The 14,679-nt window shown below is 42.0% G+C and overlaps 1 long non-coding RNA gene across 1 annotated transcript in view; it reads right to left on the bottom strand.

Annotated features, from left to right (window-relative positions):
- Nucleotides 1-223: 223 nt before the first annotated feature.
- LOC137484006 (uncharacterized) overlaps nt 224-14,679 on the bottom strand; it is a 75,123-nt gene continuing 60,667 nt past the window's right edge. The window contains exon 6 of the long non-coding RNA XR_011004710.1: nt 224-425. This is a non-coding gene — a long non-coding RNA (uncharacterized lncRNA). The remainder of the gene's footprint in view (nt 426-14,679) is intronic.

Genomic DNA, 14,679 nt, shown 5'->3' with positions numbered 1-14,679 from the left:
CTGTGTGACCTGCAGTGTCACAGGCAGGACCAGATCCTGCCCAAAAGCACAGGCTGGGCAGCTTGATACAACAGAAAGGAATATGGAGCAAATAAAGAACCAAGAAAAGCAATACTACACTCCTATCCAAGTGGGCTACAGAGGCATTTTCCAGTCTGAAACACAGATCTGCAATAACCAAAAAACCAAAATAAACAGCAACAACGACAAAAAAAACTGAACTGTGATTTCCTGTATGATGCTCATTATTCCCTTTCTAGACACTTACCAGAGTTAGCATGAGAGCTCAAGAAATCTGGGAATACCACCAGCACATCATTTTACTAGGAAGAGGCAACGTGGTAACAGCACAAACCAACCCCACCAGTCTGGAGTACGTCCCTCTCACAACTGTCACTCATAATTTCTTCCAGATCCTTCAGAAACTGCAAAGAGGAACACATGGTAAATAAAACTGCTTGGCAGAGGAGGATTCATTTTTCTGCTTCATTGTGGCCTTCTGCAAACACCTGGCAGGATGAAGTCCCACGAGATACTTGCTCTGATAGCTCCCCACTGCTGCAGTCAGTGTGGTGAACTGGTCCAGCAGAGCTCTACCAAGAGCTGGGTGGTACAGAGAGACTTCTCTCTTTTGGCAGGGGTGAACTGTCAGAGCAGCCCAGCCACTTTGCACAACCTGCCCTATGGCTGCCTTCATTGGAACAGGCAATGCTCCCAATCCCCAACCCTTTATGCATCCTTGTTTCCATCTGCAGCGCTCCCTGAGCAGCTCAGCATCTGGGCATGTCCCCACTTGAGCTAGGCTGCACACCAAGTTCAGCCCAGCTCTGCTTGGACTCCACAAACAGGTGTTCATCTCCCTCAGTGCCTTGCAGGAGCTGCAGGTGTGTACCAAGCGCTCCCAGGTGGGTGTGCTCCTCCCAGAGCCTGCTGCTGGGGCCTCCTCTGAGGCCAAACCACACCACAGAAATGCCACTGCTGCTTCACTGAGTTACTCAGCAGATCCTGAACTCCTGCAGAAATTCTACTCTCAACCAGAGGGCTTCAAATTAACACTTCCCATATCCCAGAAAGATCCTGCTCTTCACTTCTCCTCCTGTCAAAGCCTTGCTGCGTTCAAAGGAAGGGTTCAAGTTTCACTGAGTGAATGGGCAGAGGAAACACCATGATTTTCTTTCATCTCATGATGATGATGCTCACTCAGGGATTCCTGCTACTGCCTTATTTTCTGTAAATAATATAATGTGAAAGATGGGAGACATTATTAAGAAAGATGATGTCACATCTTATGCATCTTTCTGCTTTGAGCAAAGACACGTTATCCTGAACTTCTTTGGCAACATCACAAACCTCCAAAAGGAAGGATGGACTAAAGCTCCTTTTAGAACAGCCTAGAAAAGTCGGTATATTTTTTCTCCTGGATTTTACCTCCAAGTTCCTTGTACTCAAATTGAGCAACCTGAGATGCTGATTGAGGTCCCAAACCCTGGATGAAGTTAGGGGTTGTGGTGACATCATTGTTCACCCTTGACACTTCTGGTATCTGCTTGTGTTTTCTGAGCCTAGTAGCTTAAACCAGTCATGTGTTTTCCCCATGTGGATATTCAGGAGGGAACCAGCATCTGAAAAGCACATTCACCCAGTCCAGAGGCCAACCCAACACTTTGATAGTACAAAGATTGGGTTCAAACCCAAAGTCAGGGCCCAAATTCATTCAGTAGTGGGTGAATTTTTGACTTCCCCCTGCACCTCACTTGCTCCTAAGCAAAGTCCACAGTAGATCACACTTTCAGGAATGCTTTATGGAAAAGTTTCATTAAAGGTAATTCAGGTGCTTCTGGTAAAGACCAGGCAAAGAGCTGAGGCAGGAGGAAGGTGTGTTACAAGCTTCCTTCCCACATCCCTCAGCACGAGGGACTTTCCAAGTCTGATGTTGGATTTCAGATTCATTAAAGCCAGGCAGGAAGAGACGGCTCATATGCACACAGTGCTTTTCCTGCTGATCAATAAGCTTCCTTCCTGCCTGATAACTAAACCACTCATAATATTAACAGTGTTATTTAAGACCTGTAGAAACTCTGATTCAAACAAACCAGAAATATCTTGACCTAGATACAGAGAACAAAACAATATTGAGTAAACTTCGGGATTGCCTGTTCATCTATCATTGCACTTGACATTTTATTGAGGAGTTGGAGCAAAGCTATTTTACCCCAAATGTTCTTACACCAGTGTACTTATTCAGAGAGAAAAATCTTTTGGACACATTCCCCCTCTCAATTTAGATTAAAAGGGGTGCATTTTAGAGTCCATTAATAAGGGACATGAATTGCCCTTTCAACAACTGCAAAGAGCAAACACTATTATATCAGAAAACACAAATGAGGCTCAGCTCTATGTCCTTCTGAGGATAAAAGGAGCATGAGAAAAGAAAGACCACAAAGAGTATTTCCACTAGGTTACAAATGCACAGTCTCAAGAAAGTGACCTGCACTGTAAGAGATGGTCACTGATGCAGAATGGTTCAATAAATGTTTTCACCATTAGGCTGTTGCTCCTTTGGGCTTTAAGTAATGCTGGGCACATTTTGCAGCACCTTTGCAATCAAATCAAGGCCTTGCTTTCCTCAGGATCTGTACCAAAATTCATAGGTTTCCACAAGAAGGCACACCTACACAGCTTGTCTAACATAACCAACTGCAAAGCTCAGGATGACTTGAGCATCCAACCTTCTGTCCAGAGCTGGAGCCTCACTGGACCTCACAGTTTAATCTAGCTTATTTCTGTTTATTCCTTTTATCCATGCAAATTTTGGTGCTTAGCTGTACATGTTTCAGTAGATGAAGCATTTCAAGTGTTTACCTACCTGGAAGACAGTCTGCTTAAAAAGTAGCAAAGAAAAAGAAGGACTTTCAGAAAAGATCAAATACATCATAAGCTTGGCAGACACTGTAGCCCTGAAACAGCAGTTTGAAACTTGCACCATAACAAATCTTCTCCTATACATTATCTCACAGGAAACAACACATGATAAATTCTTAGCACAATGTGATTCCCCTCCTTCCTCCTCCTCCCCACTTCAGAAAGATTTAACATCTAATTCAGCTTTTGACGAGCTGCTTCATCACTGCGGGAATGCTGTTGATCTCTGTCGGAACCCTGCGGCCTTGGACAGAACAAACTGAAAGGGGAAAAAAAAATTTTGGCCGTCTGTAATGATAAATAAATACATTACAGGATACAACTCTGGGGAATGGAGGCTGACACTGACTGAGCACCATGACCTCCACACAACTGCCAAGTCTCCACTGCTTAACAAAAGTCAACTTTTGTTTGCCTTCTCCCCCCTCAATGACAATTTCTTTAAGAGCAAATGCAGGATGGAAAAGGGAAAAAAAATAAAACCAGTAAAAGATAGAGAGCTCCAAACTCTCCTCATCTGCTGCCCAGAGGCATTTTGGATTTGACAGAACAGTATTTTATTTCTTTGGTCTCCTGGAAATTGGGGGAAACCAGTCCATGCTGCATCAGCAGCAGCAGGACAAGGAAGCTGTGCCACAGGGAATGCTCAAATCCCTTTAAATTTTTTTTTGCATTAGGATGTGCCTGCCTTCAGGCTAGTTCTTGGCTCCAATTTGATTTTCTGTCTACTAAAGTCCCACTCACAAAATCAAATATGTATTTCAGCTGTTGGGTCTTCACATTGATGGCAACAATAATTAAGTAGAGAGGAAGCAATTGGTTAGCCCATCAGAGAAGCCACCTCCTCATCCCTCGAAGCCTCACCCACTTGTGTCAGCCTGTTTCCTAGACTCTCCTTTTCCATATCTCTCCAATCTCTTTCCCATTTCTCTCCAATCATGCAGAAAGCTGATACCTGCTGCCACTGCTCCTCATTTTGCAGATGGACAAAGTGATAAACAAAGTGTCATGACAAAGTCAAATCAAAAGCCAGGTAAGGACTGCAAGCATTAACTCTTGTGTCTGCATTGTGCTTTCCATAAGGTATTCCATTTACTCCATGCACTTTATTGGAACCACAGAGGACTCAGCCTGATCACAAGTCCATGGTCAAGCCCTGAAGACCCATCAACACCTTACAGCAAAGGACAGCACAAAAAAACCCTCACTAACTCTGACAAAGCTCACTCCAGCCGAGGAAGAGAAGCTAATCAGCCCCACTGGCTCACTGAGTGATCCATTCCCAGCACAAAGCTGATGTAGCTACACCACTCCTGCAGCCCACACCAGCATCGCTTCCAGAGCTTCACTGCACTGTGCAGAGGCTCCAGCTCACCCCGAGCTGTCTCAGGGATACAAGGCACAGCTTGTTCCAAGAGTTTGTTCTGCTCCCCTCACTCCCCTAAGAGATGTCTCCTGCCAGCTCACCCCGTCTCACTGCCGCCGACACCGGGCTCTATCTTCACAGCTCTGGGCTTGCAGATCATTTAACTCAGCTATTCACCAAAGCACCTATTTAATCCACTCTGCTCACAGTTGCTACTATTAAAATACTTCGTATTTTCAAATGCCCTGTGACTACTTATGCTTCATAATGTCCTTCTTATTTCCCCCGTCGCCTGTCCTTTGTATACACAGCAAAGTGGATAAGGGAGAGATGATTACACTCACCCAAACAGTGGAAGACTCATGATTCAATCCCTTTATCTTCTGTCTCTGGTTGACATTTTTAATTTCTCAATCTATCTTGTTTTGTTCTCCTTAGGTTTAGAGGATTTGAATGGTTCACTTTCAGTTAAGGGTAGGATCTTTCTAACATATCTTTTTATATTTGAATATTCTCCTGAACATTTTCCATTGCTTTAAAATTCCCTCTGAGAGTAACTGGAGAAAAGTAGTTTTCTTCAGCTTCATCAACTCTCTAAGACTGTTCTCCTGGGGAATACTTATTTCACATTAATTATATTTTTGGTTGTCCTTGTAGTTGTTTCCTGCAAGTGTAAATTGAGTGCATTACAGTCTCTGTTAGCAAAAGGCTGTTTAAGGCATTGTGGGGGCTGCACTTACAGACAGATTTCCATAAAATCAGGCAGGACATCTAAGTGGTGTACAAGCGTTCCCCAAACCACCACTGAGCTCATGTCTTGACCTGCCCATCAGAACAAGATTGACACTTTCTAGGAGAGAGTGGATAAGGAGAAAAAATATCAGAAATAACTATGAAATCAAATTTCAAAGCTATACATCCCAAACCTTTCATTGAGTCAAATACACAAAAAACCAAAAAGCGGGACAGAACAGAAACCAGTACAAGTGCAGAGAAGCTCTGCCTCTGATGCAGGTATAACAGAAACATGAGCTCCCCTGTCTCAGTCAACAGTTTTTAATGTGAATTCCTCCCTCCAGAAACCAAAGAACCCTTTGCGATACTCCACAGAGAGTATCATCCCACCACAGACAGCAGCAGCAGAGGGGATGTACTGTGACCTGTGTGTGTAGCTGAGGGGAAATGCAAAGCTTCTGCAGAAGTCAAAGTGGGTGGAAATCAGCTGTGGACATCTGGGTGGACATTATCTGCCAGCACAGTCCTCTCTGCTGGCCTGCTTCTCCCTTGCTGCTGCACTTCTCCACGTGTGCACGCTCTGCCTGTGTGTTTAAACAAAAAGGCTGATAAGGAGTACTTGTCTGTCAGCAGTATCTGAAGCCCACGGCTCTTTGAGAGCATTTGGGTTTACTTGGCGGGTCATGCTGACTCCTTGTGAGCCATTTATCATGACAAAAAACTCCAGAGATTGGCACCACGCCAGGGTCTTCGCTTCTCTTCCCTCCCCCCACCCCTTTCTCCCCTCCTGGGTATTGATGCTACATCAAAACAAACCTCCAGTTCACATAGCAACAGAACATTTTTATATAACCCCTGCACGGGAACGCTGCACAAACCACTGGACAATCCCTTGCAAGCACGTTAGGTAATTCCAGGATATTTTGCTGGTTTTTGTCAAAAACACCCCTGACTAAATGAACTATAAAAAGGGAAGAGGATCTTTTGCACATGGGCCAGATTTGAAACACAACTTGGCACCAAGGACATCAGGGGATTAGGGCACCTATTGGTTCCATGTTCTAAATTTTGCCATTTTCCATCTCACTTGGAATCAAACTTGGGAGTCCAAAGCATTTAAGCCAGTTTTTGCATAATGTAATTGAAAGCAAAGCAGTGCTGGAGGGATCTGCTGAGTCAGGACTTTAATAAGACAAAGACAGAAATTTAGATTTTGGTGGACACTGAAAACTCCCATTGCTATCCAAAGCAGAGATATCTGTACAGATTGTATAGTTAAACAGCTATTAACCAGCCAGGTCATCTTAACTTCACTTCTCTCATCCTGTCACAAAAGGTTAATCTTTTCAATAAGGACATAATAAATATGCTACTTTAAACCTTTTCACAACATGCTTACCACATATTTACTTTGGGTTAATCCCATCTTTCAGGTCTTCCACTACTTTGCTGCAAGGATCACAAAGGGGGGAAATTGAGGATTTTTACTGCTTTCCCCTGATCCCTATCTAGAACAGGACACCAAGACAGGCAAATCAGGACCTACAGTAACATTAGAGCCACTGTTTACCCATTGGTATCTCTTACCTGTGTGCACTGAGCTCAGCTCATCACAAGATCTTGGATTAAGGACAGAGCTTTCCTCCAAACCCTACTGATAGCAATCACTCAAGATTTTTTGCTTGCACTACCAGCATCCCAGGATTTCCTGGGAATTTCAGCAAGTTGCTTGCAGTTCCCAGGATTTAGGACACTGCTGATGACTTTGACTTCTCCTGCTCTTTTCCTCTAGTGTAGTACAGCCTTTTGATCTTTTTCATTAGGTCTAAAGTAAGTCACTGGAAACATTTTGTGGTGAGTAGGTGGAATGGGAAATATCTTCTCTGGACCTTTCCGACCAAACATCTACACCCTGATTGCTTCAGTTGTGGTGCAATGCATCGGTCCAGTGCTCCTGCACCATTTGGAAAAGATAATAGTTAAGGTGTATCTATCTATCTAGGTTATTATACAGTGCACATCATTAAAGGACAATTCATGCAGCAGCTTGAATACAGGTAATGTATGACAAAAATGATGGACTGTAGCTCTAGAGAAATTCTTCTATGCACCATTTTCTTGACTGCAATGGTAGGAGTAGAAGGATGTCTCAATTAAGGCATTCTGTCCCCCATGATCTCTTAATTCCTTTGGATCATTCCCATCTTCACTGTACCCCTTCTCCTCTCTGCATCAGCGAAGATGAGCAGGTCACTCATGCAGCAGCCCAGAGGTTCTCTCCTCACATAAAGCCCATACACAACATGCTGGGCTTTCATGCAGAAAATTATTTAGACATGTGTGTTCCAGTGTCAAACTGGCTCAAAAAATCATCTGAAAGTCTCTAACTAATTTTGCTGCCCCAGGAACACTCATGACTTCATATGGGCTTCAGCTTTTTTGAGTCCTTACTCTAATGCCTTTCAGGTTCAGCAAAGCAGAGCCATACAGGATTGCTAGGAAGTGTTAATGGGCTGCAGTGGCTCTGTAAGCCAGCACTGGCTGGTGAATTATCACACCCCATTGTCACTTCATCAGCTGGCAGCCTGGGACAGCTAGAAAAACACAGGGGCCTCTGTGCTCAAGGTCCTTCACATTGGTGTAGAGTCCAGGAGAGCACCCAAGGCAACTCCACCCTCAGGATCAATGCTAGAGTCCTCAATATGCTGTGTAATCTTCGAGTTTCAAAAGAGAATCTGCTTTTTTTCCCCCAACAACTTGCTCAGTAGTAAACTCATCAACTGCTTTGTCAAATTTGCCTCCACACATATCTTGTCTCAAGCTTTCAAGAAATTCTTGTGCTTTTGTTTCTGGGAAGAAACTTGGAAAGCCTTTTGGGGAACACTCAATTCCTTGCTTTATAGAGAAGAAACAGAACACAACCAGCATCTAAAAGGCTGACCACTACTTTAGGTACATAACACAAGAGCTATGCAGAGAGAAACATCTAGGAGGATATTCAAGGCCCTAAGACAGGTTCTGTGAATCAGCATGAGCAGCTCTCTAAAATGTAAAAATAAGAGAAACCAAATGTATGCAGCCAACTTGGTGAAGCTCCATTGGCAACCAATTATGCCCCGAGCCTTATTTTCAGAAGTGTGTGCATGTAATGGTGTGTGCAAAAATGAACAATCAATAGTGTCCTTCATTTATATGACTTGCCATGATTGCATCCTGCAGGCATGGTAACTGTGCCCCCACCTGAGGGGCTGCAGGAATGGACATGCAGATTTGCTGGTGGGTTCCCATCCTAGCTGCTGGGAACACCTCATTTTAAGGAACCTCAAACCCCAGAGTTGTGTGTGATAGAAGAGGCTCCATATCAGCGAAGGGGTCTGCGTGTGTTACATGGATATAAACACACACGTGAGGGTTTTTATATGTAAACAAACCAACGTGATTCACTTCTTCTGTTGCATTAGTGGTGACAGGGAGGAAGAAGCATCAGCTGAATACTTTGCACATGCTGCTGCTGCTGCTCACAGGATCAGCAAGGACTCCTCTGTGGCCCCCTCCCCACGAGCAGATCTATGAGCAGATCCTCATGGGGACAAAGGAGTGACTCCAGATATGCTCCAGACCAGGGGACAGGCAAGGCAGTGCCTGACTTCACTGAGGAGCTCAGGGAGTGCTGGCAAGGCCAAACAAGCAGGCGTACAACTCTTCTACACAGCAAGAGCATCCCTCAGGGCTCTGCTCTGGTTAAACAAGTACAAGACTTCTGGAGAGTAAAGAAACCTTTTACTTTACCTTATGTTAAAACAAGGATAAAAACCATGCAGAAAACAGACGTTTGCCTCTGACTTTTTTTAGAAAAAGTCCTGCTCACATTCCCAACAAGGAGGAAAGGTTGTCCAGTCCCAGCCAGTGCTGTTTTTGGAATCCCAAATCTCTGTTGAGAGAAGCCCAAAGGTATGATGGGGAGAGTTGAAATTACTGAGTGATGCAGACACAGCTGAGTTGACCTTTTCCTTTTCCCCTGGAACAGGCCAGGAAAAAAGCAAGAAGGAACAAGAAAAATATTTATTGAGTCTACAAATGCTCCCTTTCTCCATGCAATGGAAACCCTTCATGTCATAGTCAGTGAAGAGAGGAGAGAAAACCCTGCAGAGCTATTTCAAGCCACAGCATCTCTGTTCTGGTGATAACTGTTTTGAGGAGGAGCCTGCACACTGGGGGAGTCCAAAGAGAGAGACAGGCACTGGGTGGGTGTCAGGAGCATCAGAAGTGGTGAAAATGGATTGAAAATCACTGCTGACTCCCTCACAGCATAGATTTTGCTGTCTGCTCTGCCCCAGAGTTTCTGTCCTGTGCCCTGCAAACACACACACTTGGCTGGCCTTGACACTGCCCAGGTCACTCAGCTCCTCCTGGGTTTTGATTATTGCCTGGTATTTTTGAGAACAGTGCACAGCACCTTTGTGAAAGAAGTCCCAACAAGCAAAACAAACCTTGTTTATCCAGTTTAACCACTGGATAAAGCCTACACACATTGGATAAATCATTCTACAACCTCTACATGCATTACCAATTAATTATTGAACGGGTATCTATTGCGTGTTTTTAATATGCATAAAAGTAAAGACAATTCCAGTTGCCATGCAACTGGCTGAGGATCATGTAAACATAAATGTAGTACTTTCATTTTCATGAATAATCTTATGTACCTGGAGAGAAAGGCTCAGCAGAGCCACAGACCAGAGCAGAGGAGCAGCATTAAGGTGCAGGGGAATTAACCACTTGGTATCTGTGAGCCCCCTTTTGGGTATTAATTTGATTATCAGTGTAGCAAAAAAGGCCAGGACCCAGGATCCATGGACTAAGGTACAATTGTTTGGCCCCTGGAATTGCATCCTGAGAGATTGACATGGAATATTTATATACAATGCAATCAAGAGAGGTCTTATTGACAATCAGCCATAGCTCAGCATGCAGCTTGATAAGACTTGTAATTATACAGATGAAAAAAGAATTGAAAAAAGATGTATGTGATGATTCCAGCTGATCTCTACTGCTTCACACAGACACCATCAATCTCTGCTTAGTTTGGTTTGAAGTACAGATGGTTCCACTAAGCATCAGAGATTCCAGTACATATCCCAAATAAGATTGCATACTTTCTCTCTCCAGAAATTCACTCAAGAGATGGACTTTAGAAAAACAAAAATTTTTGTGAATTCAGGCAAAATGTGGGTATTATTGCTGTAAATAAGAAAATTGCAAATAATAAAAAAGTTTTTTTTTTTTTTATAAAATAGAATTAAACAATACATTTTTATTTCAGAAAAAACTACATTTAAAGTTGACAAAAAAAATTTTTTTACTTTCTCATTGCATTATTCTTTCAGTTTTCTCTGGAACAAACTACTTCTTGGCATGGTTACAATGAAAAAAAACAAAAAACTATTTGCCAACTGCCTAGACTGAACAACATAAAACCAGCAGAAATATCTCCCACATTTAGAAGCAGCAAGTAAACACATAGTTTCAATTCTATTCCATCTCTTTCTCCAAAACCCTTTCTCCTGTAGCCTAAACAATCTGATTTAGTCATTAGTAAGCCCAAGTCCTGCTTTTAAAGCTAATTTACAAAGTCCTGAGGTTGTTTATTTTCCCTGCTCCACTCCTGCAAAGGCTGCAGGGTGCCTTATTCCCATGAAGACCTGCATCCTTCAGGTGATGTAAATGTTATTCTCTTTATCTGTTTCACAAAGTTTTTTCTTCCACCTCACTTTTCCCTTCCCTGCTGACAGACCTGCCAGGGAACACACCCTCTTAGGTTGTAGTTTAAATTACAGGAGCGAGAACTTGAACCACATTTATGTAACTGATTGATAGGTTTAATTGATATATTTTTTTTCTTAGGATTTTGTTTGTTGCTGGTTTTTATACCTGCATACAATTTATTAGAGTAGGCAGTATAGTCTTAAACACAGCTAATATTACTCCTAAATACACTCAAAAGAAATGTTTGGCATTTAACTTTATAATAAAAGGTATCAATTAGGATCTGTCAATGTTTTCAGTAGTGATATCTAATTACTGTAACTTGCTATAGGCTATCTTGTTAAATTCTAGTTGAATGACTAAGTATTCCTGACAAGTTTAATGCATTATTAAAGGTGTAATTACTTGGTTATTGCTCATGTAATTCTGAGTTAATTACATGACATATAAATTCATCATTTTTATGTTTATTGAACTTTGGTAAATTCAATTTTAGCTTTTGCTTGGTATTTACACCATGACTCTCTTCCACTCATTTTGGACTTAAAGGAGATTGGAGCTGCATTTTCTCAGTACAGCAGGAGAATCCAGGAAGGGGAAAGGATCTACAATCACAAGTCTAGTTTTCCTATCAGTTTTTCATTTTCCTATGCTTTCCTTGCCTGCTGCCATTTAACCACATTGTGGTTTGCTCAGTTTTCAACAGAATAAAATGAGACTACAAGTTTTCAGATGGTGTGAAATGCTGATCCTACTGAAATCAGTGGCAAAGCTCTCACACAGAATAGTGACAGGAGTTTACCTTTGTGAACCTTTGTTCTGGGGGCAGAGAAAGAACCTCCCCAAGGGCACTGGGATATGGGATTTCCTCAGAGCTGGCATCAGCAATCAGATGCTAAAGGGGTGTCTCCAAGAGTCAATCATTGTAATTTCCACTCACAGCACTCAAGAGAAATGTATAAATAAACAATGCATTTGAAATTCCCTTCTTCTGTTCTGCCTCCTCTCAGTATAATGCCTTGTTTCCCACCTTAGATTTGCAAACACAGCCTCTTGTGCTTCACCCAGCTCATACCTCAGCTCTTTGCTCCCAGAGCCCTCACTGTGCTGACCCACAGCAGGTGGGAAAGTAAATGTTGTCCATGCCACGGCTACCAAATAAAAACCTTGACAAGCTCAAGTGCCATCATTATACAGTCAGTGAATCCAAGGTTATAAATCTTGCTTCATTCCCATTTGGAAGAAAGATCTTCAATTAAGCAGAAATTGATTTTCTAATGATTTTTTTTCCTGCTCACGATTGGTAAATTGTTTGAAGCTGTTCCAGCCCAACAACATAGAGGCAGAACAATTATACATGTATCGCAGCTGACAGCAGGACTGATTTTAAGTCAGTGAATTGAATCTAGCCCTTTGATTTTTTGGCAAGAAGAGCACCTTGCAACAATTATGAAGGAAAAAAAAAAAGTTATCCTAGCTAACCTTTGCAACTCTCAAGCCAGTCAGAAAGCAAGGAGGAAATGCAATGGGGCTTGGGAGTTGTTTCTGATCTTATGGAATCCCTCACTACTCTGCAGTGCCTGTAACACTGAAGTTAGTGCAGCTTCCAATTAAATAAATTACTTAAGTAGCTTGTGATGACTGAGATATTAGTGGAGGTTTGAATAAGTTATTTGGCAGATCAAATGTCACATTACTATTGTTGATAATGATACTTAGGAAATTAGGGACCCACAATCACAGTTTTCAAGGCATATCTGAATTTTAGTGTTGATGGAACTCAAAATGGATCAATTCAAAGCCAACTAAGCTTACTTGGAGTTTTTCCATTAATTTCAAAGCTTTCTACACCAAAATTTAAGGCATAGTACTCCTATAAAATAATACTTTCTGTGCACAGAGAACAATCAGAATAGGATTAAAATCCTATTAGATATGAATTAAGCTAATAATTTAAACCTTACTCTGTAATGATATGTTGACAGGCCCTGGTTTACCTTCTAAACTCTCTAGATGCAGTTTTGATCCTACTAATTTTGTTAATAAGGTATAATTAAAAGCGAGATCCTTCCATCTACAGGACAATACTGAGAGCAATTACCCATGTTGTGCTAATAATTAGTGGAGCTCACCTTGACTCACCATCCCTGGAGGGATTTAGAAGCTGTGTGAGGCCATGGTTTTGTGGTGGACTTGGCAGTGCTGGGTTGGTCTTGGTGATCTCAAAGGTATTTTCTAACCTGAATGATTCTATGATTTCATGACACTGCTGTGAAAGGGAAGATACAAGCACAGGACAAAAAGACAAACTGCTCCAGTAGAAGTTAAAATGTCACTGTCAAAGCAACAGACAGCAACCTCAGAAAAATTGAGAATGCAAAGAAGCTGAGAGGCAACATTATTTGTCAAGAAATACAAGAGTCAGTAGCTCACTAGCAGTTTAATCCTTGTTGTAAGTTTGTGGGCATACCAGACTTGAACAAAACCACTGGAGCACAGGCCAGTGCCAAGCCAGCCTGCACCACAATCACAGTCATTTCAAAGCTGGACCATGGTATGTCTCCAGTTTAATCCAGTTTAATCTTTTTCATCTGCAGATGACATTGGCCAGGAGAATCTAAACCTTGCTAGAACGAGTCAGTAAAAGTAGGTGCCACATTTCCTTGAGGCAATCAAAGTAAATCCTATTTTCTATCAGTCTAATAAGGAAAGTTTGGAGATTTTCAGCTTGCATTTCCTAGTATGTTAATTTCATCTTTGCCCACATATTATTCTGCTTGATCTGACCTGAATCTGACTTATTGCATTTCCCAAACTACTTTTCATTCAGCGGTTAATTAAAAGATTTGGTCCCTGACACACTGCTTACAGCCCTTATTGGCACCCATTAGCCCAGCTAGACTAATTCTCCTGAAAAGCAAACCTCCTTATATTCCCAGGGTCAAAAGTTCACAGACAATTCCCTAAATCTTTAACATTCACTATTAGTTCATTATTTGAACTTACTCCGCTGTAAGAGGCTGTATTTAAATGTAGGCATAAAAAGTCATTCAAAAAAGACAGTTTCTCACACAAATTCATCACTTGCCAGTTCCCTCCATCTCTGTCTGTACAACAATAGGACTGTACAGTGCAAAAAATATTAATCTTTTTCAACTTTCCTTTAAGCACTTTTTTGTCTAATATACAACCAACAAAGAAATGTTGTAATTTACACTAAGCAATTAGCACATGTATTGTGCCTCTAAATTACCCCAGCAGTTTGCTTTCCTGTGCACACACCCAGAGCATGGCAGTGCCTTTCAGGCTCATACAGGACTAAAATCCATGCATGGACACCAATATACACTGAAAGCAGCAGCACCTGTGTTCTCATAGTCCCACTGAAATGAAGGGAGTCAAAACTCAAGAGCGGATCTCAGCTGAGGCTGTAAATAAACACACACTCATATCCACACACACAACACCACATTCTCTCACACACATGTATGTGAACACTTATAGACACATTGAAATTCACCCTATTTTAGAGGTAAAAGATAAACCAGAAAACTGAGATTTGGATCTAGGTGATGGAGCCCCCAAAGCCCTGAATTTCTGACAAATCTGGCTCTTGGGCTTAGGTTCAAGCCCATCTTTGCTGTACTGAGATGAAGCTAGAAACAAAGTCACTTGGGCAGGTGTGTGGGAAGGGAAAAAGGCAAAGTTTAATTATTAAAACTATGTGGCTATGCATGCATCCCACTTAAGTTAAGAGGAGTTGTCATTAAACTCAACCTTTCCCCCTTGAACCTGGTGTCTGGAATAGCTCAGACACCAATGATGACCTTATGTATTTCTTTTAATTATTCTGAAGTAACCTCCTCCAGCTCACTACAAGCCCTCAGCTA

This window comes from Anomalospiza imberbis, chromosome 17 (assembly GCF_031753505.1).
Source record: "Anomalospiza imberbis isolate Cuckoo-Finch-1a 21T00152 chromosome 17, ASM3175350v1, whole genome shotgun sequence".
NCBI lineage: Eukaryota > Metazoa > Chordata > Aves > Passeriformes > Viduidae > Anomalospiza > Anomalospiza imberbis.
The sequence above is the reverse complement of the archived record's forward strand: the minus strand, read 5'-3'. Positions and strand labels throughout refer to the sequence as shown.